The sequence below is a fragment of the Paramormyrops kingsleyae genome, chromosome 23, assembly GCF_048594095.1.
Source record: "Paramormyrops kingsleyae isolate MSU_618 chromosome 23, PKINGS_0.4, whole genome shotgun sequence".
Lineage (NCBI taxonomy): Eukaryota > Metazoa > Chordata > Actinopteri > Osteoglossiformes > Mormyridae > Paramormyrops > Paramormyrops kingsleyae.
Window position 1 is genome coordinate 3,310,343 of NC_132819.1, and position 22,117 is coordinate 3,332,459.

The 22,117-nt window shown below is 42.0% G+C and overlaps 1 pseudogene; it reads left to right on the forward strand.

The window, feature by feature from the left end:
- The first annotated feature begins 20,006 nt into the window (after positions 1–20,006).
- LOC140581965 (uncharacterized) lies at positions 20,007–21,888 on the forward strand (annotated as a pseudogene).
- Positions 21,889–22,117: the final 229 nt, after the last annotated feature.

A 22,117-nucleotide genomic window follows, 5' to 3' on the forward strand; every position in this document is an offset into this window, starting at 1 on the left:
TTTTGCGGAATTCAAATCGAACGCTATCACTGCCCCTAAGTCTTTTTTGCTACTCAGTGGGTGTGAGTACAGTGACTTCCGCCTGCTGTGACGTCATGCGCATACCCTTCGCAGTACGAGGAGCGTAAAGACGTGACGATCTGGGAGTATTTTAGGCTTTTAACAGAAACCGGAAGCACAGCGTTTTGCAATCTATGTAAAATAAGGTTTTGAGGTGGGAATAGCGTTTAATGGAAAATCCCATTTAACAAAGCGCACGCAACTGCGAGACAAAACAAAGCAATGGATGATTTGGGAGTCGCTAACTTAATTGGACTGTTTTGCGAACTCGTTGCTTGTGATACAAGAGGGGCTGCCATCGCAACAAAAGTGTAAGTGCGCTGATGCCAATGGGAGAAAAACTGTTAAAATTTTAAGTATTCGCCACTTGTGTATATTTGCTTTGAAGATATTCATATTGAACTGCAAATGCCTCAAAAACGCTTAAAACAAATGAGGTGGAACAGTACGTTATGTATGTTTGTAGTAGCCTAATTAAATATTTTTTGTCATACATTTTTTCCATCTGTATTTACTAGCTTAAAAAAAAATAATATGTAAAGTATAACAAAGTAAAAAGAGCTCTTGTATCGGAATCTGTATCGGCAGTTGTGTATCGGAATCGGATCGGAACTGAAAAAACGTGGATCGCCCATCTCTATATATATATATATATATATATGTATCTATATACTCTAAAAACTGCTGGGTTAAAAACAACCCAATTTGGGTTATTTTGGTAACCCAGCGCTGGGTAAAAAAGGGACTAACCCAATGCTGGGTTATTTTGACCCAACAAGTTGGGTTACACGTTTAACCCAGCATGCTGGGTTGTGATTTTTAACCCAACTATTAGTTAAAAATTCCTACACTGCTGGGTTGAATGTAACCCAAAATGGGTCAGAAATTTAATCTAGAAACTTTGGTGATTAAAATTACTAAAATAAAAACAATCCTACAGCAATACATACTTCAGTAATGGAATTTTATTTATGACAAAACATGTAAAAAATGTGTCCATATGAATTTAAGACATTTTTCCCATCTCCACCTCAGCATTAAGACAATTTCTATTAAAATGTATCAAACTGTATCACAGAAACACTGTGACTGAAGTCAGACAAATTAACTTTAGAAAAACACAATTTGAAATATGAAAACTTTTCATAACATTTACATCATGCATAAACAATATATCCTGAGATATACAGGAATCATCAGTAAGAATCAATTGCAATGTAATTGCAGAGTAGAGGAAAAATAAAAGTATGTAGAAGTAATAATGAAAAAGCATCTAACCGACTTAAGTCAGAAAGATTAACTTTAAAATACAAATTTGTGCATAAACATTAACATATCCTGATATATATAAATCATCAACTGCAATGTAGAAAAAAAAAATATGTAGAAGTAATAATGAAACGGCATCAAACTGACTGAAAAAACTAACAAAAAAAAACTTAAGAAAATACAAATTTAAGATTAGGAAAACATTTTATAACTTTCCAATTAACAATTATGTGCAAACATCAATATATCCTGAGATATAAAGTGACTGAAGTCAAATTTACTTCCAAGAAAATATGTATTTAAAATATGAAAACATTTCAAACGTCCACTCCAGCAAGTAATGTACTTTGCTCAAATGCTGTGCCATTTATTATAGCAAAGGCTTGAAAGCAGTGGTTGTCTCCAAGCATGAGAACATAAGGAAATTCAATGGACTCTTCTGAACGAAGGTACTCAGCCATATTGGTCCCAATCTGAAAAAAGGAAAAATAAATAAAAAAGAAATGGTATAGATTCATTAAAAACTCAAAAATGTGTAAAAGTTAAATATCTTTAGAGCTACCTTTAGAACACCTAAAAAACCTTTAGGAGCATTAAAGACCATAACACACCAAGCTATCAGCATTAGCTAACCACTGACCATGGCCTTGGCACTATGCTTAGAAAATGTTGGTCGAACATGCTTAGTTTCAAGCCTCCTTTAGCCTGAGCTGAGCTCAGACATTCCCGCCTGCATCAAACCATTTACAGGATTAAAGGAATTACATGTTCGTAGTAAATTAACATCGTTTACTGTCAAGTGTACAACCAAGTTAAACGAATTGAACAAAATGTACCTTACAAGCAGAGCGGGAAATTTATGTGGATGTGCTGACAAAATCAAATTAGTTAAGTAAACTCCGCTGTATCAAAACCGTATCTATTATTAATGATTTACTGTGTTAAACAAAGTAGATTAAACATATACAAAAGTAATATTTAAAAATGTTACGTTATCCTTTCCAAGCTCCTTCCGATGACGATGTCACGCGCGCTATCCCGTCCACTGAGCAAGAGATCGGCCGTCGCTTAGTCTTTAGGTAATCTCAGTTCAACTTACCGAAAGCCTAAAATTTGCGTGTATATATATATTATACAGTAAAGCAAATGTTTTATTTCTTATGAACATTGTTAAATACACACTGAATAACTTACGTTTCAGACAGAATTTCACTGGGTTCACTCTAAAGACGGCGCAAAACTCCGTCAACTCTCGCTGATGTCCCTGGATGTTGACGTGACGTGAGTGCTCTATTTCACGTCCGCGTTCCCAACCCAGCACTGCTGGGTTATAGATCAAGACCGATTTTTAACCAAAATTGGGTTAAATCAACCGAAGTTTGTTACCCAGCAGTCTCAACCCAGCATTTGGGTTGAAAAAACAACCCAGCGTTTTTTTAGAGTGTATATATATATATATATATATATATATATATATATATATATATATATATATATATATATATATATATATATATATATATATATATATATATAGATATATATATATAGATATATATATATATATATATAGATATATATATATATAGATATATATATAGATATATATATAGATATATATATATAGATATATAGATTATTCTAGATATAGATATATAGAGATATATATATAGATATATATATATAGATATATAGATATATATATAGATAGAGGGTGACACATGTTAACGAGCTGAAACTCCTAAACCCTTCATCCAGTTTGAATGTGGAAACCCTAAAATGAAATCTGAGAGTCTGCACTTTATGTCCATGCCCGTTGTTTAACTTCAATTGGAATATATTTCAGTAAACAGGTAAAATAGTAAAACTTGTGTCAGTGTCCAAATATATATGGACCTAACTGTATACAACATAAAAATATGAAATATAAATATATTTGTATAAATGTACTCAATAAAATACACATACTCTATAAAATATATACAGTCATGTGAAAAAATGAGGACACCCCATTAAATATTTAGTTCTTTATTAAGAAATTGTAAAATCAGTATTAAATCTTCTTTCAAATTATATCTTGTAGATGACGGTGATGAAATTGCATCATCTATGCAAAAACAAGAAACAAATTCACTTATTTATGAAAAGAACTTAACTACAATCTTAATTTCCACTGAGGAAAAAGTTAGGGCACCCTCACATTCATCACAATTTAAAATTCCTAGAATTAGATTCAGGTGCACCACATCTGGGGAAAATGATCAGAACATCATTACAGAGCTTTTTGGTGGAGCCTGTCTTATTTAAACCATAGACATTTAGTTTGGTTTGCTCTTGATTGTTGAAATGAGTGGTATCACCATGGTGAGATCCAAAGAGCTTGCTGAGGCTTTCAGAAAGAAGCTTGTAGATGCATATGAGTCTGGGAAGGATATAAAAAGATCTCAAGAGAGTTTGGAATCAGCCATTCCACTGTCTGGAGAATAATTTATAAGTGGAGAACATTTAAAACAATTGCCAGCATGGCCAGGGCAGGCTGTCCAAGCAAGTTCAGGCAAAGAACCGAATGCAAGATGCTGAAAGAAGTCTCCAAAAATCCTAAAATGTCATCACGGGTCATACAGGAAGCTCTTGCCACAGTTTTTTTTTTTTTTCTTTTATTCCCCGGACTGCCCGCCAGGGCCCCACCACGGGGCCGCAGAGCCAAGCACCACCCGGCCCGCGGCCCAAGAAAGGAGGCCGCCCATACCCGCCAGGGCCACCTGAACCCCCCCATGATGGGTCTTCCCCCCGGCGGGCCACCCCACCCGCACAGGGCCAGAGACAGAGAGTTAGGGGGGGCCCCTCGGCCCCCATCCCCTCCCCGACCCATGTTGGTGTGAAGTGTGCATGTACATGTGTGAGAGAGTTGTGTGTTTATGTCTACAATGCATTAAAATTAGTGGGTGCAGTTCAGGTATGAGGGCCCCACCACTGGCAGATGGCAGAGCCCCACCTGCCTCAACCCACCTCCTCAGCCCTAGTGTCATGTGGTGTCTAACATGCAAGTAAAATTTGAGGGGCAGTGTCTCGGCGCACCTCCCCACCGCCCCTCAAGGCCCTAGTGTTGTGTGAAATGTGGTGTTGGGTCCAGGGGAGCAATAAGGGCGTGCCAGGAGTGGGCCCCGACTGGCCCCGATTAGTCCCCATCCCTGACCCCGCACAGCCGGCAGGGACGGCCAACCGAGGTGTTCAGGGGCGCCACAGGCAGCCTGGCAGCAGGGACCCCTCCCCCCCCCCAGGCGCAGACCGGGAGATACCCACCACGCCCGATGAGACCCCAGCTAGCAGCCAAGGACGGGACAACCCCAGACCCCCCGGCAAACAGGGAGCCGGTCCAGCCAGGCGGGATAACCCCCGCCCCACGGCCACCCCAGGCCCCCCCCCAGGCGAGGCAGAGGCTGCCCCCACCGCCCCCCCCCCCCCCCAACCACCCCACAGCGCCCGAGGGCCCCGCGCCGGAATCGCCAACGGCAGACAACGACCTGCCCCCACCAGGCAACGGGAGCCGGAGCTGCGGCCCCAGCAGATAGAGCCCACGGCCCCAAACCCACCCACCCCAGCGCAGCGGCACAGGCGGAACCCAGAGGCCCCACCCCCCGATCACCCCCCCAGCGCGCCACCCACCCCAGGGGGGCAGAACCCCCACCCCCTGCACCGCCCCCAACAGGCCAGGCCAGCGGCCACCCAGAGACACTGACCACGCGCCCTCAGCCAAGAGAAACCCCAGAGGACCCCAACAACCCTGCCCCCCCGCCCCCAGCCCCCAGCCCCCAACCCAGGACAGTGATGGCAATGCCCCACCACCCCCGACAGCATTACATTAAAAAGTTAATTATTGGAGCCCAAATATCTTCAAAATCGATCAATTGATTTTTCTTACAGGCAGACGACCTCTCCATGGAAACATAATCCAAGAGTAGATTTTTGAACAGATTTATGTTTAAATTCTCTTTTGACTTCCAGTTCAGAAGGATTGTTTTCTTGGCAATGGTTAGTACTGTGAGAAGCATGCAAGATTTATTCGTGTCCATATTAGTGTTAGTGAGGTCCCCAAGCAGGCAGAGTGAGGGGGAGGGTAGGATGGGATGCCCTAGGTGTGTCGATAAGTCTTCACAAATCCTTTGCCAGAATTCGTTGACCGGTGTGCAATACCAGAAAGCATGCAGGTAATTATCTGGTGCATCCTTCTTACAAGTTAGGCATATGTCAGTATCTCTGATACCCATCTGGAACATCCTCTGCCCTGTGTAGTGTGTTCTGTGTAAAATTTTGTACTGTAATAGCTGCAGGTTGGAGTTCTGATTCATTCGGAAGGTATTCAAGCAAATTTGCCTCCAGAAGTTAGTGTCTGGATTGATGAGTAAATCCCTTTCCCATTTGTGGGTAGGGAGTGAGAGCGTTGTATCAGATTCTGCTAGATGCACGTAAATCCTAGACAGTAGTTTTTTAGTTGGAGTTATTAAGAAGTTTGCTATTTTAGGTGAAAACTCCAGCTCTAATTGCTTACGGCACCATCAATTATGTATTATTGATTTAAGCTGAAGATATTCTAAGTATTTGTTTTTCTCAATGCTATAAGTTTCTGCTATTTTGTCAAATGATATCATGCGATTGTCTTGGATTATATGTTCGAGGCGCTTGATTCCTTTATTATGCCAAGCCAGGAAGTTTATCATTTTTTTATTTAACAAGATGTCAGGGTTGTTCCAGATGGGTGTCAGTTTGCATGGGACCAGTGAGGTTTGGTTCATTTTAAGAAATTCCCACCAGGCTGTCAGTGATGTCCTGATGTTGATGCTCTTTTAAGTATATGACCTGGACTCGAATATCATTACAGAATGTTTGCTCAATATCCAGCCAGTTATGGTCTAAGTTATTTTGCGTAGTCCATTTTAGGACATATATCAATCTATTGGCAAGAAAGTAGTTGTAGAAATTGGGAAGCTCCAAACCCCCACAGTTTTTGGGTTTCTGTAAAGTTTTTAAACTTATTCGTGGTGGTTTAGATTTCCATAGATATTTTGAGATTAAGGAATCCAGTGAATTAAACCAAGTCCGCGGAGGTTGACTCGGAACCATTGAGAACGTGTAGTTAATTTTTGGTAAGATCATCATTTTGACTGTTGCTACTCTTCCCAGAAGTGATGTGGGTAGATTGTTCCACCGTGCAAAGTCATCTTCTATCTTTTTAAGCAGCGGACTGTAATTTAATCGCGTCAGATCTGACAGCTTGGCAGAAATGTTAATACCCAGATATCTAATGTTCCCAGATTGAAGTGGGATAGTTGGATTGGACTGGAAGTCACAAGATATTGGAAGAGTAGTCGACTTATTCCAATTAATAGAGTAATCTGAAATGGAGGAGAACTTATCTATGAGTCTTATCGTCTCCGTGAGGGAACCCTGTGTATTTTGAAGAAAAAGTAATACATCATCTGCATAAAGACTAATTTTATGGGTTATACTTGCTGTTTGAATACCTTTGATATTATTATTGTTCCGAATTGCTGCTGCCAATGGTTCAATAAATATAGCAAATAGTGATGAAGAAAGTGGACAACCTTGCCTAGTGCCCCTTCTGAGAGTGAAGCTTGGGGAGATTTGATCATTCGTTTTTACACAGGCTTTAGGTGAACTGCATAAAATTTTAATCCAGGTTACGAAGTTCTCGCGAAATCCAAATTTTAGTAAGGTTGCCATTAGAAATTTCCAGTTGAACCTGTCAAAAGCCTTTTCTGCGTCCAATGAGATGATTATGGCTTCCTTATTTTGAATGTTGCAGTAGTCTATTATGCCAATTAGTCTCCTCATGTTGTTAGTGGACTGTCTGCCTTTAATGAAACCCGTTTGATCTGGATGTATTATATAAGGTGTCACTTTTTCAATTCTACTAGCCAGTGCTTTGCTGATGATTTTAAGGTCCGCAATTATGAGTGATATTGGTCGGTAGCTAGAGGGGAGAGCAGGATCTTTGTCAGGTTTGAGGAGCAGGTTAATGTCTGCACAATTCATATTTGGGGGGATGCTGCTAGTTTCTTTAATTTCTATAACCATTCTATGGAATAGTGGTGCTAGCAGAGGCCAAAATGTTTTGTAGAATTCTGCTGGAAATCCATCTGGACCTGGGGCTTTCCCGTTCATACATTGTAGTGCCTCGTGAAGTTCCAATATTGAGAGAGGTAATTCTAATGCCGATATTTGTTCATTATTTAATTTTGGTAGGTCGATGTTGTTTAAGAACTCTTCTATTTCAGAATTGGTTGGATTAATATTAGGTGAGTATAATTTTTTATAGAAGTCCCTAAATATCCTATTTATCTCTCCTAGGCTATGAGTTGCCTTCCCATTGGGGTCTGTAACTGAAGAGATTGCTGCCTTCTCTTTATTCTGTTTTAGTTGGTTTGCTAAAAACTTACTTGATTTATTACTATGTTCAAAATTGTCCAAGCGTAATCTCTGTATGTAAAACTGAGTTTTTTTGTCTCTTAATTCTTGCAATTTCATTTTACTTTTCCTCAGCTCATTTAGAAGGTGTTTTTCTTGGGAGGCAACATGTGCTGATTCCAAAGTTTTAATTTTCTGTTCTAGTTCTGTTTCGAGTGCTTTTTCCTTTTTCTTTTTATGTACTCTTGCCACAGTTGATGTCAAGGTACATGCATCTACCATCAGAAAGAGACTGTGCAAGTTTGGTTTACATGGGAGCTGTGCAAGGAGGAAACCCTTGCGGTCAAAAAACATCTGGGCAACACTGAAGTTTGCCAGAGACCATCTAGACAAAGACTGGGAGTTTTGGAACAACATGCTTTGGACTGATGAATCTGAAATTGAATTATTTGGGTGCAGTAACAGAGGACATGTTTGCCGTAAACCAAAGACAACTTTTGAGCAAAAGAACCTCATACCAACTGTGAAGCATGGGGGTGGAAATGTCATGGTTTGGGGCTGCGTTGCTGCAGCAGAACCTGGCCAGCTCACCATCACAGAATCCACTATGAATTATTCATCATAGGGTGCTTGAGGACAATGTGAAAACATCTGTCCAGATGTTGAAGCTGAAGTGGGGGTGGACCATGCAAATGAGAATGACCAAAAACTTTCCAGTAAATCTACCAAGGAATGGCTTACAAGAATAAATGGAGAGTTCTGGAATGGTCAAGTCAAAGCCCGGACCTGAATCCTATTGAGATGCTGTGGGGTGATTTGAAGTGGAAGTGCATGCAGGACACCCTTCAAACATTAAACAGCTTAAGGAATTCTGCATTGGAGAGTGGGGAAACTTTCTGCCAGTCGATGTCAGAGATTGTTAGATGGTTATAGGAAACATCTCATTTAGGTTATTTCAACTAAAGGGGAAAATACTAGTTATTAGGGCACAGGGTGTCCTAACTTTTTCCTCAGTAGGAATTGGCATCTTAGTTAATTTCCTTTGTTAAATAAGTGAATATGTTTCTTGTTTTTGCATAGCTGATGCAATTACATCAGCTCTATCTACAGATATAATTTGAAAGAATATTTAATATTGATATTTCTTAATGAAGAATTGCATATTTAATGGGGTGTCCTAATTATTTCACATGACTGTATTAAAAATAAAAATACAGCAGAAACCGCTTAGTGATCATGGTTATAGTGATCAAAGGCTTATATGGATCAAAAAGCTTGGGACAGAATCATTCTGTATAAATACTGTATAAATAATTCACTTATAGTAATCGAGTAGTCCGTTTACAGTGTTCATTTTGTCTTTTTTAAAAATACATAGCAACATATGGAAACATTAAACTAGGATAATTATTTTTTTGATAGCCTTGCGATAACCCGTCTGCTTCTGGCTAGCTACCAGCTGCGCAAACAGAAAACATGACAGGAAAAAGAAAGTAATTTTCTTTCAATTAAAAATATAATACTCATCAATGCTTATGATAAACTATTAAAATGGGCCAACTTGCTCAATTCTGCAGTGAAGTATCAGAAAGCAATCCCGGTGTGCTGCGTCCTGTTTGGGGGGTACGGTGGCAAACAAGAAAATACCTCATTACGAGATAGTAAGTCATAATTACAAGATAAGGTGTCTGTTTTTTCCTTTTTTGAATGCAATGTGCTTCTGTATCCCTAAGACGTTATTGACAGCCTTTATTTTTTCCTCTCTGAATGCTCTCCATTGTCCATGCCCCTCCCCTGAAGATAATCCAGAGTCACCACTGGCCCCAAATTTCCAAATGGCACAGAATGGCAAAAGCTCTGAGTTGGCCTATTTCCAACACCATTGATTTTTAAGGGGTAGACCTCTGCTTGCTTTAATGGAATCAAAAAGTATTTTTCATGAAAAAAATACAAAAATACACCAATCAGGCCACTCTCTAACGAGGTTTAATCAAGCATTCCTATTAACAGAATGAGTGATACCCCACAACAAATAGTAAGAGACTAGCAGTTATTTTTTAAAATAATGCTGTCAAAAGCATAGATTTATGACAACACATAGCACTAAATTGGATGTCTTTATTATCCAGCCATCCATCCATCCTGCATACCGGGGTCCACACATGATTTGCTGAGTACCGAGAGAAGGAATATATAAAATATAAGTTCCATATGTGGAACTATACTTTGTGAGTAAATTACCAATTATATTATACCACTAAGTACAAAAAAATTCCAGTTTTCCTCTTTATCTCATCTCATATTCCTTCTCCATTTCATCTAAATCACACACCACTCAAACACATCAATGAATGTTATTCCCTTCTTGGAATGACATTTAATTCTTGTGTACCATGAACTGCACTGATTTTTCTTATGGACAGTAAATACACAGAACATGACAATGCATAGGTGAGAAATGGAGATAATCACTGGTAAAGTCCATTCACGGATTACAGCTGTAGATTGTTGGTTTTTAAACAGCTACTAAGATATGCATCTTCACTTTTCCATTAATCTCTTATTCAACCTACTTCACCACAGTAAAATGCTATTCAGAAGTTGGGCTTGTGCTTCTTGACCTCGACCATGAGGTGGTGAAGATTGATGAGCTCTGAGCGAACGGCCAGGCTGCGGAAAGTGGGCTGAGAGAGGACCTTGTGGAAACCATGGTAGTACTGGATAAGCTGAGTCAGCGCCCCCTGGTGGACAGACACATAGTTTAAAAAAAAAAACACAGGATTGCAGTAGCCTGCAGAAAAATCTTAACAATAAAGGATTCATGGACTTGTTGGCGACAGCACAACAGGCAGAGTGACGAGCCTCCTTTGTCCAATTCCCCATGAAAATGGCTGCTTTCGTTACTAGGGAATTTTCAAAGCTAGAAACTTTCCATGGGAATTATTGGGAATATATGAAAATTGATAGGAATATATGTGAATTAATGGGAATAAACTGGAAATTCGCAAAATTGCAGGGTAGCCTATAACAGGGAACTTAAATGTAATTGAAAAGAAAATCTTGATGGCATTAATAATGATATCATTGTGTAACCAAATACTTGTGAGTAATTATGTGTGTAAAAATACCCCAAAATAAGCATCTGCATCAAAAGACAAGTTTATAAGTCATATTCTACATTGTATTATTTATATACAGTTTGCTTTCTTTGCTGTATCTGACAGCCCATGCAGACTTCCACCGAGTTCAATATTTCCAAAATTCCCCAGCATAAATTCCCATGGAAAGTTTCTAAGCATGGTATATGTGGCTATAGATATTTTTATGATTTTCTATCAGATTTCAGCAGAAGCTTTGGGAAGAACCTGTATGATGCTGGTGCCGTTCTTGAAGTTGGTGAAGGACCTCATGACGTCCTGGCTGAGAGCTTCTACAGACTGCTTCCAGGTGCTGGAAAAGCCCCTTATCAGCTGGGTGATGCGGGCTGGGCCAGAGCAGGGAGGGGCGGCACAGGAGAGCCGAAGAAGGCGTGTGAACAGGAGCGAGAGGGTCGACATCATCATCTTATTCATTAATAAACACGGCGTAGGAGTTCGTGCCAGTGGCGGCCATGACAGCGAGTCGCTCCATGTGCCACCTACCTTCCCGGCCTCACCATCATCATTCTTCAGCCTGTCCAGCTGTCCCTTCTCCATCAAAGCCTCACTCTCCTTCACAAAGGCAATCATTCCTCCGAAAGGAGGGGACAGGATCTCCTCAATGAACTCCTACCAGAAAATATCACAGACAATAAAGCGACAAGACCAAGGCTTTTGTTTGTGTTCACAGCCTTTGCTGTTTAGTGCATCACCTTCTAAACTGTGGACAGTAAAATGATTCAGTAATAATTTCCTATGCTACAGCAGCTGTCCCATATAATCAAATCTCACAGTTTCATTACTGGACAAATGCATTACAATTCAACTGTCAAGCTCTGCAGTACTGATGAAGCCTGAAGAGGGCGCCACCCTGCAGTCCTCACCCATCTTACCTGTGTTCTGGCCAAAAGAAGCTGCTGGAAACCCTCCACCTTTACTGTCGTCAGCTGCTCTCTCCTGAGGGACACGGAGGACAGAGAGGCCAACATACAAATATATACAGAGACCATGAGGATACGGCTTTATCATTGGGAGTACAGTCCCTACACCATTTACTCAATGCCTTATCCATCTATAACAATGTAATACACCATTAATTACACTTTTCTTCTGCATTCTGCTCAAGCTATAACAGAAGCATGAATTACACTGATATCCATTTGATTTAAAGAAAACATTATATGAGCAGTAATGTAAAAAAAGTATGATCTAATTTATTCGTTTAAACGAACAAGGTTCACAAGCCATAGGTCACCATGAGAACACTGAGCATCATGTCATAGTTGTTGATGAGGAAGATGAGCTGGTCCCGCCTGGAGGGGAACTCTGCTGCCATCTTCAGGACAAAGTTCTCTACTTCAACCTTTAAAAAAAAAACAAAGCTCAAATTACCTGTACACTGTAACTAAATCCCCTATTTGAATTTCATGAACGAATTTCATGAATTTAATGCTGAACAAATTGGCTATGAATTTGCATGGCTAGGTGAAGTTGTGAGGCTTTATCTACAACCAGCCTGGCAGAGGTTTGGGTTTCACTTGAAAAAAGCTGCGTAGGTCAGTGCGGTAACAGCACACTGCTGTACAAAGATATTCCAAAGGCATATCTCGAGTCTGTGTAGATAGTGACTTTCTGTCCTTCAGCCAGTTTACAGGCCTGTTGTAGTGCAAACAGCTCAGCCGCTTGTGTGGACCAATGTCTGGGCAGATGCCCTCCGTCCACAAGTGATTCATCTTGCAACACCACAGTATAGGTAGTCATTAGTGGTCCATCCTCCAGCCTCAAAGAGCTCCCATCAACAAACAGGATGTTGCCTCCTTCCAGTGGGATGTCAGTTAGATCCAGTCTGGATCTGCACACACAGTCAATTACCTGCAAACAATCATGTGGTTCCCAGTCCTCCCTCATGGGAAGGAGGGTCGCAGGGTTCAAAGCAGAGCACCTTTCCACAGTCACATTTTCCAATGTTAGTAACACGTTCTGATAATGCACTGATCGTGCAAGTCTCAAATGAGATGTCCTGGTCTGTGTCAGGATCACGTGCACTGCATGAGGAACTCAAAGTTTTAGTGGATGCGGCTGGACTAGATCTGCACTTGCCATCACTGCCTCAGCTGCTGCAGTCACCGCTCTAAGACAAGGGGATAATGCTCGAGCCACTGAGTCCAAACGTTTTGAGTAGTATGCAACTGGTTTGCACCTTCCCCCTGTGATACTGAGTCAGAACTGAGGTCATGAACCCCTTCTGCACGAATGGCTTTTTATAGTCAGGCACCCCCAAAGCTGGGGCTGACATTAACATTAACGCCTGTTTTAAATCAGTCAGAGCGTCTTCAGCTTCGGGCGTCCACATCAGTCAGTCTGTCTGTCAGTCCTAGTCCAATTGTCAGATCAACCAAAGGCTGTGACCTCTGTGCATAATCCTGAATCCAAGAGCATATTCTTTAACTGTTGGTCTCCTGACTCTTTCATAGTTATAATCGGAAGGGATATAAATGTGTAGATGAAAAAGTGCTAAAGGCAAGGAAGAATACATTTAGGGGCCCATTACTCTGTCACAAAGGGATGATTCATACAGAAAGTTAAAGTCTTTGTGATACAGCCCGACCCTTTTCGGGAAACTGCATAACTACTGATGGGTTTCTAGTGTAACATATTGTGAGGGAGACAAAACACGCATTTACCTTCCTGTCAACACTTCAAAAGGAGCCAAACCTGTTTGCCGATGTGTCCTGGCACGCATGAACAACAAAGCCAGGGGCAGGGCATCAACCCAGGGCAGGCCCACGGTCTCCGAAATTTTGGCCAGTTTCAGTGTTTGATTTGCTCTCTCCACCATCCCTCTGCTTGAGGGGTGATAGGCACAATAATGCTTCAAGTCAATTTGCATCCAAAGGGACAATTTAGCTGGGGTATCTGCGACAAATACAGGACCATTGTCTGTGGTGATTTTAGATGGAACACCCCATCGAGGAATCACCTCCCTTAACAGACATTTAGCCACGTTCAGAGCATCAGGACGGGGGCAAGAGAATGCCTCCACCCATCTGGAAAACAGATCTATAATCACTAAACAATACTTATATCCCTTACATGCCGTCAGCTCAGTGAAATCCATCTGTAGGTGATGAAACAGGGTTTTAGGACTCAGGGTAACTACAGGATCGGTTGCAATGCCCTTTCCCACGTTGAATTTCATGCACACCATACACTTCCTGCAGAATTGGGCAGCAGCCGCGGCAAACCCAGGGGCATGCCACACCCGAGTCACAGCTGCCACCATCCCGTCATCCAGGCCATGAACGGCTTTGGCCATCCCTGGATATGCGGACCTAGGGAGATAAGGTCGGTTAGTCCCAGAATGCCGCCACACACCTTCCCCATCACACCACGCTCCGTTCCTTTTCCATCCGTGGAGCTCACCCTCCGTTGCACCTGCGCCATGATCGTGACACACTCCAAAGGCATATCTCGAGTCTGTGTAGATAGTGACTTTCTGTCCTTCAGCCAGTTTACAGGCCTGTTGTAGTGCAAACAGCTCAGCCGCTTGTGTGGACCAATGTCTGGGCAGATGCCCTCCGTCCACAAGTGATTCATCTTGCAACACCACAGTATAGGTAGTCATTAGTGGTCCATCCTCCAGCCTCAAAGAGCTCCCATCAACAAACAGGATGTTGCCTCCTTCCAGTGGGATGTCAGTTAGATCCAGTCTGGATCTGCACACACAGTCAATTACCTGCAAACAATCATGTGGTTCCCAGTCCTCCCTCATGGGAAGGACGGTCGCAGGGTTCAAAGCAGAGCACCTTTCCACAGTCACATTTTCCAATGTTAGTAACACGTTCTGATAATGCACTGATCGTGCAAGTCTCAAATGAGATGTCCTGGTCTGTGTCAGGATCACGTGCACTGCATGAGGAACTCAAAGTTTTAGTGGATGCGGCTGGACTAGATCTGCACTTGCCATCACTGCCTCAGCTGCTGCAGTCACCGCTCTAAGACAAGGGGATAATGCTCGAGCCACTGAGTCCAAACGTTTTGAGTAGTATGCAACTGGTTTGCACCTTCCCCCTGTGATACTGAGTCAGAACTGAGGTCATGAACCCCTTCTGCACGAATGGCTTTTTATAGTCAGGCACCCCCAAAGCTGGGGCTGACATTAACATTAACGCCTGTTTTAAATCAGTCAGAGCGTCTTCAGCTTCGGGCGTCCACATCAGTCAGTCTGTCTGTCAGTCCTAGTCCAATTGTCAGATCAACCAAAGGCTGTGACCTCTGTGCATAATCCTGAATCCAAGGCATGTAATAGCCAATCATTCCTAGGACTGAAAGCAATTGCCATTAGGCCTTTGGATTGGGCATCTCCTGTATGGAGGCCACTTGTTCTGGTCCTAATGACCTTCCCTCGCTTGTCAACACATCTCCCAGGTATTTTACCCTCTGTGACCCCAGCTGCAGCTTTCTTTGGACGCTTTGTGCCCATTTTTTCCAGGAAGTCTAACAGAGCTCTGTTGTCCTGTTTACAGGACTCGCGAGTGTGAGAGCAAAGCAGCAAATCATCCACATACTGTACCAGTGTGCTACCCTCAGGCACAGTAAACCCCTCCAAAATTCTTGCCAGCTCCTGCCCATACATGCTAGGTGACTCTGTAGCCCTGGGGCATCACTGTCCAGGTCCACTGCTTCCCCTGAAAGGTGTAGGCAAACCAGCACTGGGAATCTTGATCTACTGCAATAGAAAAGAATGCATTAGCCAAGTCAATGACAACGGTGGAGGAGGGGACACTTCAGGCAGGACCTGATACAGGAGATCCGAATTGGGCTTTTTCCTTTTTTTTCAGCATCAGCTTCAGGCGGAGAAACAGCAGCAGTCAGATCGGCCCCCTTTCCTCTCTGCTAAACTTATCTCTCAGCTGCTCCACTCTAGTCTACCACTCCTCTTTGCTCTCACTAAAGCCACAAAGTTTAGAGTTCTGAAGTTTACAGTGCCCTCCTTCAGCCATCCACCCCCAGTGTTACAATTCCATTTTTTACAAACCTTTTTTAGTCCCAGTCCTGTCGCTTGTTCTACTATCTGCCTTGGGGATGCCATTTAATGTTGACACTTGCATGCAACAGCACGGAGAAAAATCAACTCGATGTATCTTTTTATCCCATTGAGGATACTGCACCTGGGAGACCACCAGCACCACACCCATTATCACATACACGTTTTCTGAAAGCAGCACATATGGTCTTATCGTCATACACTATCTCTAACTCACGTGAAACCGGGAGTGGACCAAACTCCAAACAGTCCCTCAGCCTGGTGCCAGGGGTCAACGACAGCACCTGTCTTAGGTTGTTCCTGCCCTCACGCAGGAATCTTACCTATCATTGCCTTGTTACACAGTGCTGTGCAACAGCATGCATTGCATTCACTGTCCAGCCTTCACCACACAGTGCACACACCACCCTGCCCTCTGCCCCTTCTCGCACCAAGCCTTCACCGTTGTTTCTGGCCCCTATGCGGGTGACGGCTTTCCTGCCACCCACTGCCCCGTCACACAACAACTCTTTCCTGCTATACAGTGGCGCCACTCAAAATCATAGACTTTCTCAGGGTCTCGTGCACCCACCTATCACGTAATAGGTCACTCAGGTGTCATCCAGAGACAAATTACTCGGAGCGTACCCTTTCCCTATCACAAGTGAATTCCTGTCTGGTGACGGGGATAACAAGGCTCACCCAGCTTACCTCTCCCAGACAGAGCACTCGCCCAACGGCCCTCTAACCGCTGTCAGCGCTTTCCCCATGCTTGGATCCCTCAGCCACGGGGTACTCCCACATGCACTGAGCTCCACATTCAAATCCTACTAAAGGCGTAACCTTCAGCAAAAAGCAAAAGCAGCAGCAAGAATGAATAAACAGAGAAACCTTTACCTCAGCAAAGCAGGTCTGGTCAATTTAGTCTCAGGAATAGGCAGGTCCGGAGCAGCGTGGTCTAATTTGTTCCTTGACGAGGGACTGGGCCAATCCTTAATCTCATCTGGACCTGGTCCCATCAGGCTCTACGCCTTACCCACTTTTATCGCAGGACCCCATTGTCTGGAACAAAAAAGAACTCAGCGGCCATGTTGGGTGCCAGATTTTGGTAGGAAAATTATAAATCAAAATTCTATTTAGAAAATGAATATTCTTTAAAAATACACTAAGTCACATCTCCCCAAACTAAGTGGTTTAGTAAGACCATGATGACACCCTAGATATGTACAGGGATTTTGGTGGAACTACACTTTATAGTAAGAAAGTTATTAAATATCATTCCTAATATAAAATCATTAAAAACAGACTAAGGTAAATTTCACCAAACTAAGTGCTGTAGTATGACCAGGATGACACCCTAGATGTGTGTAGTGATTTTGATGGAACTACAGTTTATAGTAAAAAAGTTATTGAATTTTATTGGCAATAAAAATTCTTTAAAAATAGACACAGCTACATTTCCCTAAACTATGTGCTGTAGTATGACCAGGATGACACCCTAGAGGTGTGTAGTGATTTTGATGGGACTACAGTTTATAGTAAGAAAGTTATTGAATTTTATTGCCAATAAAATCCCTTTAACAATTAACTAAGCCACATTTTCCCAACCTAAGTCATGCAGTCCTACCATAATAAGATTGCAAATGTATACAGTAATTGTTGTGGTACTACAATTGATAGGAGCAGAGTTATTGCATTTTATTTAATAATAATGTTTTTTCCCCCAAACTAAATGGTGTAGTATGACCATAATGAGACTGTAGATGTATGTAGTGATTTTGGTGGTAGTACAGTTGATAGCAGCATTGAATTGAATGTTATTGAATGTTATTCCTAATAAAAAAATCTTTAAAAATAGACTAAGGTACATTTCACCAAACTAAGGGGTGTAGTATGACCATGATAACATTCCAAAAGCCTTTAGTGATTTTGGTGGCTCTTCACTCTTTGGAAGTGAAGTTATTGACATTATCCGTTGTCGTTTTGCACTTTGCAGACAGTCCCTAAGCTCTCCTCTGACGAGAAGAGTCCAGCTGCAGACGCCTGTAGAGTGGAGCTCCACCGGAAATACGTCACCTCCACAGGAAACACGTGACTCAACTCTGTGTTACAGCGAATAAACACTAACCTAGTTCACTAACCTTAACCTTAACCATAACCCTAACTGGAGTACGCCCTTAAAGATCACGTGTTTCCTGTGGAGGTGACGTATTTCCGGTGGAGCTCCACTCTACAGGCGTCTGCAGCTAGACCCTCTTGCCTCTGACAGCGCACTGCTCATAGGGAGCAATGTTATCCGTATTTCTGTAAATACATATTGTTTGGACGAAAATCCGGTTGTAGCTCATTGTCTGTCTTACCACTGTTAAAAAGACCCGTATATTGTGTTGTAAGAACGTTTTGTTTAAGATTTATTGAGCCGCGAAGTTTGAATCTGCCAATGTCTTTCCAACTTTACCGAAGTCAAACACTTGACGAAACGCAAACAAACGTCAATGACCGGACAGGGGTAAGACGGACACGGAAACACTAAATACAAGAACCAATTAACAACAACTAAAAACAGTTGAGAACACCGGGATTCCACATGAGGTAAGAAGGGGGCATGGCACACAGGAGGACTGGATGAGCAGGTCATGACATTTACACATTTTTATAAAGACCACACCTGGGAAGCTTTGTGTTTGGTTTGATAAAAAAACCGGAAGAGGCTTGTAATACCCAGGAAGTGGAGATCAAACGCTCCAATATTATATGTAACTATTATTTAAATCCCGCCACCCTGAAAAAAATCACGTTTACAGGCATTTCTCTAATTCTACAATGCTGGATGACATAGCATTAAGATATCGTAATTTACAGTTTCGTGGTTAATGTTATGTGTCACTGACTTTATCCAGTAGGCCTATTTAGCCTTGGCTGATAACGTTTCCTAAATATAGCAATTTCATGGGGTTAAAATGGTTTAATGCACATGTTAATGTGATACTGAGGTGCTGATAATATGCAACTAATTTTTTAAGCATCTTACTCTTCAAAGGTGCATTATAAATGGTCTCTTCTGCAGCCACTCTACTGTGCTGCTAGTATCTGACTCCAACGTCCCGGAACTGAGGCTCCACGATCCGCACTGCTGCAAAAACACTGAGCTGCCGCGACTCTCTCTCTCTATATGGCTCTTGTTGTAACTAACGGGTACTGCGTACGTGCACGCCTGTTAGTGTACAAGTGTCGGGAGTACTGCAGTAGAAAATAAACTGTGACCGGCACATTAATGGCAAACCCTGAATTTCAGAGCAGCCTCGCCGACAAGTCAAGCAACCCCATAGGTCACTGATCATCAACTGGCGGCCTGCGGGCCGAATCCGGCCCGCTGAGCTGTTCAATCCGGCCCGTGACTGGATTCCAAAATTGTGAGGATCAAAAAGAAAATAGTGGTCCACACTATTAAAGCAACTAAAAATAACAACAACTGAGTCTCTTGTCAGAATAACCACCATTTATGACTATATTTAGGCTATGAAATGGAAAAAGTATAAACATTAAATATAATGTTAAGCCAAAATTAGATTTTTATTTGATTTTCTTCTTGGGGGTCCGGCCCCCAAGGAGACTGTCTGGTAAAACTCTGGCCCTCTGACAAATATAGTTGATGACCCCTGCCATAGGTGTTTTGGCATAACAACATCTCTGGCACCCCCCTCCGAGCATCTACAGTGTGTGTTACCTATTTTGTCCCTACGCGGTAAGTGTTGATACATGCTATTTCCTTATTTGGAAACGTGTATCACCGACATATTGAGGTTTTTCAAGGTGTAATGGACGGTTGCACTTGCTGAGTAAAAGAGCATATTCTTTAACTGTCTTTAACTTTAATGGTTATAATCGGAAGGGATATAAATGTGTAGATGAAAAAGTGTTAAAGGCGCTTAAGTCATAGGAAGAATATGTGTAGGGGCCCATTACTCTGTCACAAAGGGATGATTCATACAAAAAATGAAAGTATTTGTGATACAGCCCAACCCATTTCAGGAAATTGCATAAGTACCGACAGGTTTGGGAGTTGGAAGGAGAAGAAGACGTTTGCTGTCCAAAACGCATTTGTCTCACTCAGCCAGAACCCAATGCCCAGAAGCTTTAGAAGCCGTAACTTCAGAAACTCAGCATCATGTCACTTCACCCTCTGGCCTTAGAGGTACTTTCAGCTCTTACAGGACATGACATAAAATTGGTTAAAAAGGTTAAAGAAAAAAAAGGGGAAAAACCAGCAAATCCTCAAACCCATCACAAAGAAATCCACCATTTGTTGTTTTCAATCAAAGATGATGGCTTGGAAGGATCGACAGATTGCTCAGGTGGTTGGAAGGCATCAACACGCAAGGAGTTGTTCGTACATGAGGAAATGTTTTTCGATCCACAATACGATCATGATTTTACCCATATAAAACCTGAAGCTGATGAGCTCAAACGAGGGAATGAGCTGTACAAGAGGCCCTATGGATGGTACCGAATCGCGCTGAAAGTGCTAAACAAGTATGAGGATGGAAACGGATGGTTGGGAACTGAATCCGATGCCTGGCCCGTCTCCTACCACGGCACTTCCATCAAGAGAGCCGAAGGAATAATCGAGAATTACTACAAACCTGGTCCGCGTGATCTTTACGGAAGAGGAATATACTCTGCTCCAGACATAGAAACAACGTTTGATTATTCTAAGCAATTCACATAAAAAAAAACAAACAAGACCTACAAAGTCGTTCTTCAGAACAGGATCAACCCCAAGGAAAGACACATTACCAAAAGGGCTGACTACTGGCTAGTGCCAGTTCCAGAAGGAACACCTCCCGCTGATGAGAAGATAATAGTGCAAAGTGCCATCCGTGCTTACGGTCTGCTCCTGAAAGAAGAGAGATGAAGGCACTGCATGCTCTTGGATTCTTTTGAAAATAAGGGAAATGTCTGTGGTTTAGAATTGTGGAATTCCTGTTCATGTTAGGAAAACTGAGAATTTGAATTTGAAAGAGCATTATACAAATGTGGTTGAGCTAACAGTCTGTACCTATGTGACGTTTTTGCAGAAGTTTGCGTTTTATTTGTTTGTGTGTGTGTGTGTCCTCTTTTCGGTGACTTGCTATACCAGTTATAAATATTTTAGTTCGCTTTTTTGTAGTACTTTAAGTGAAACAGGTGCGTACAAACCCGGTAGCACGTGAGCTGGTTGCTTCTACAGGGTTGCTAGTGTGACACGGCAGGGTGAATGTCACAAGCTACTTGTGTGTGTATATGTTATTATTAATAGTAATATTGCCATTATTCCATTATTGTTACTACTAATCAATTTAACATAATAATTATTGTTGTTCAGATAAATGGGATGGAAACGCATATTAGCCAACTAGATGTTAAATACTATAATACTATTATTGAGTTTGGGACCGAGAGGCGGGGGCCGCTGTTATCGTATTTTTATAAAGGGATTGTTTAAAAGTGCTGGATAGTACTATTCAGGAAAGTCCCGGCTAGTATAGCGAGCAAACCGCAGGTACGATGCAAATTCATTTCAGCAGCTTACGGCCGCCATCTGACAAGTATTGTGTATTTGTTTGCTCTGAGAAACTGAAAAGGAAAAAAACGTACACGAAATGTCATTTTCCTGACGAAGATGACTTGCACATCTTTTTTCCTCTTCGGGCAGCGAAAGCTCGCGACAATTTTTTTTTAGTCAAATAGGGCAGGCAGGCAGGCGGTTGCCGGGGCAACCTTAAGCCCTGCCCTGTGCATGTCCCCGGTCACGGCAGATGTATGAGAGTTGACAAACCTGCTTCTGTTATTTGTTTTTGTTGGGTGGTGAACACAATGTTGGGCTTATTATACCACGGGAAATGTACTGTGCTTCAGTGAAACTGGGGGAAAAAACTGAATGGGGAGGTTGGCGCACAGACGAAATATCCGTCGTAGTGTGGGGAAAAGTTTGACTATCTTACCAGGGCCCAAAGTTGGGGGAGGGCCCTTGAGAAGTCTGGAATTTTATTTTTCTTTCAATATTACTATCATAAATAAAGGTCACAATGAATGTTGCTAACTAATGTAAATTGAATGTTTTGGTTGAATAAAGTTGATAGATTGAATTTTGTATCCCACATACTGTATATAGTGTCTGAAGACAGACCACCCCTCACCCCTTGCAAAAACACGAAAT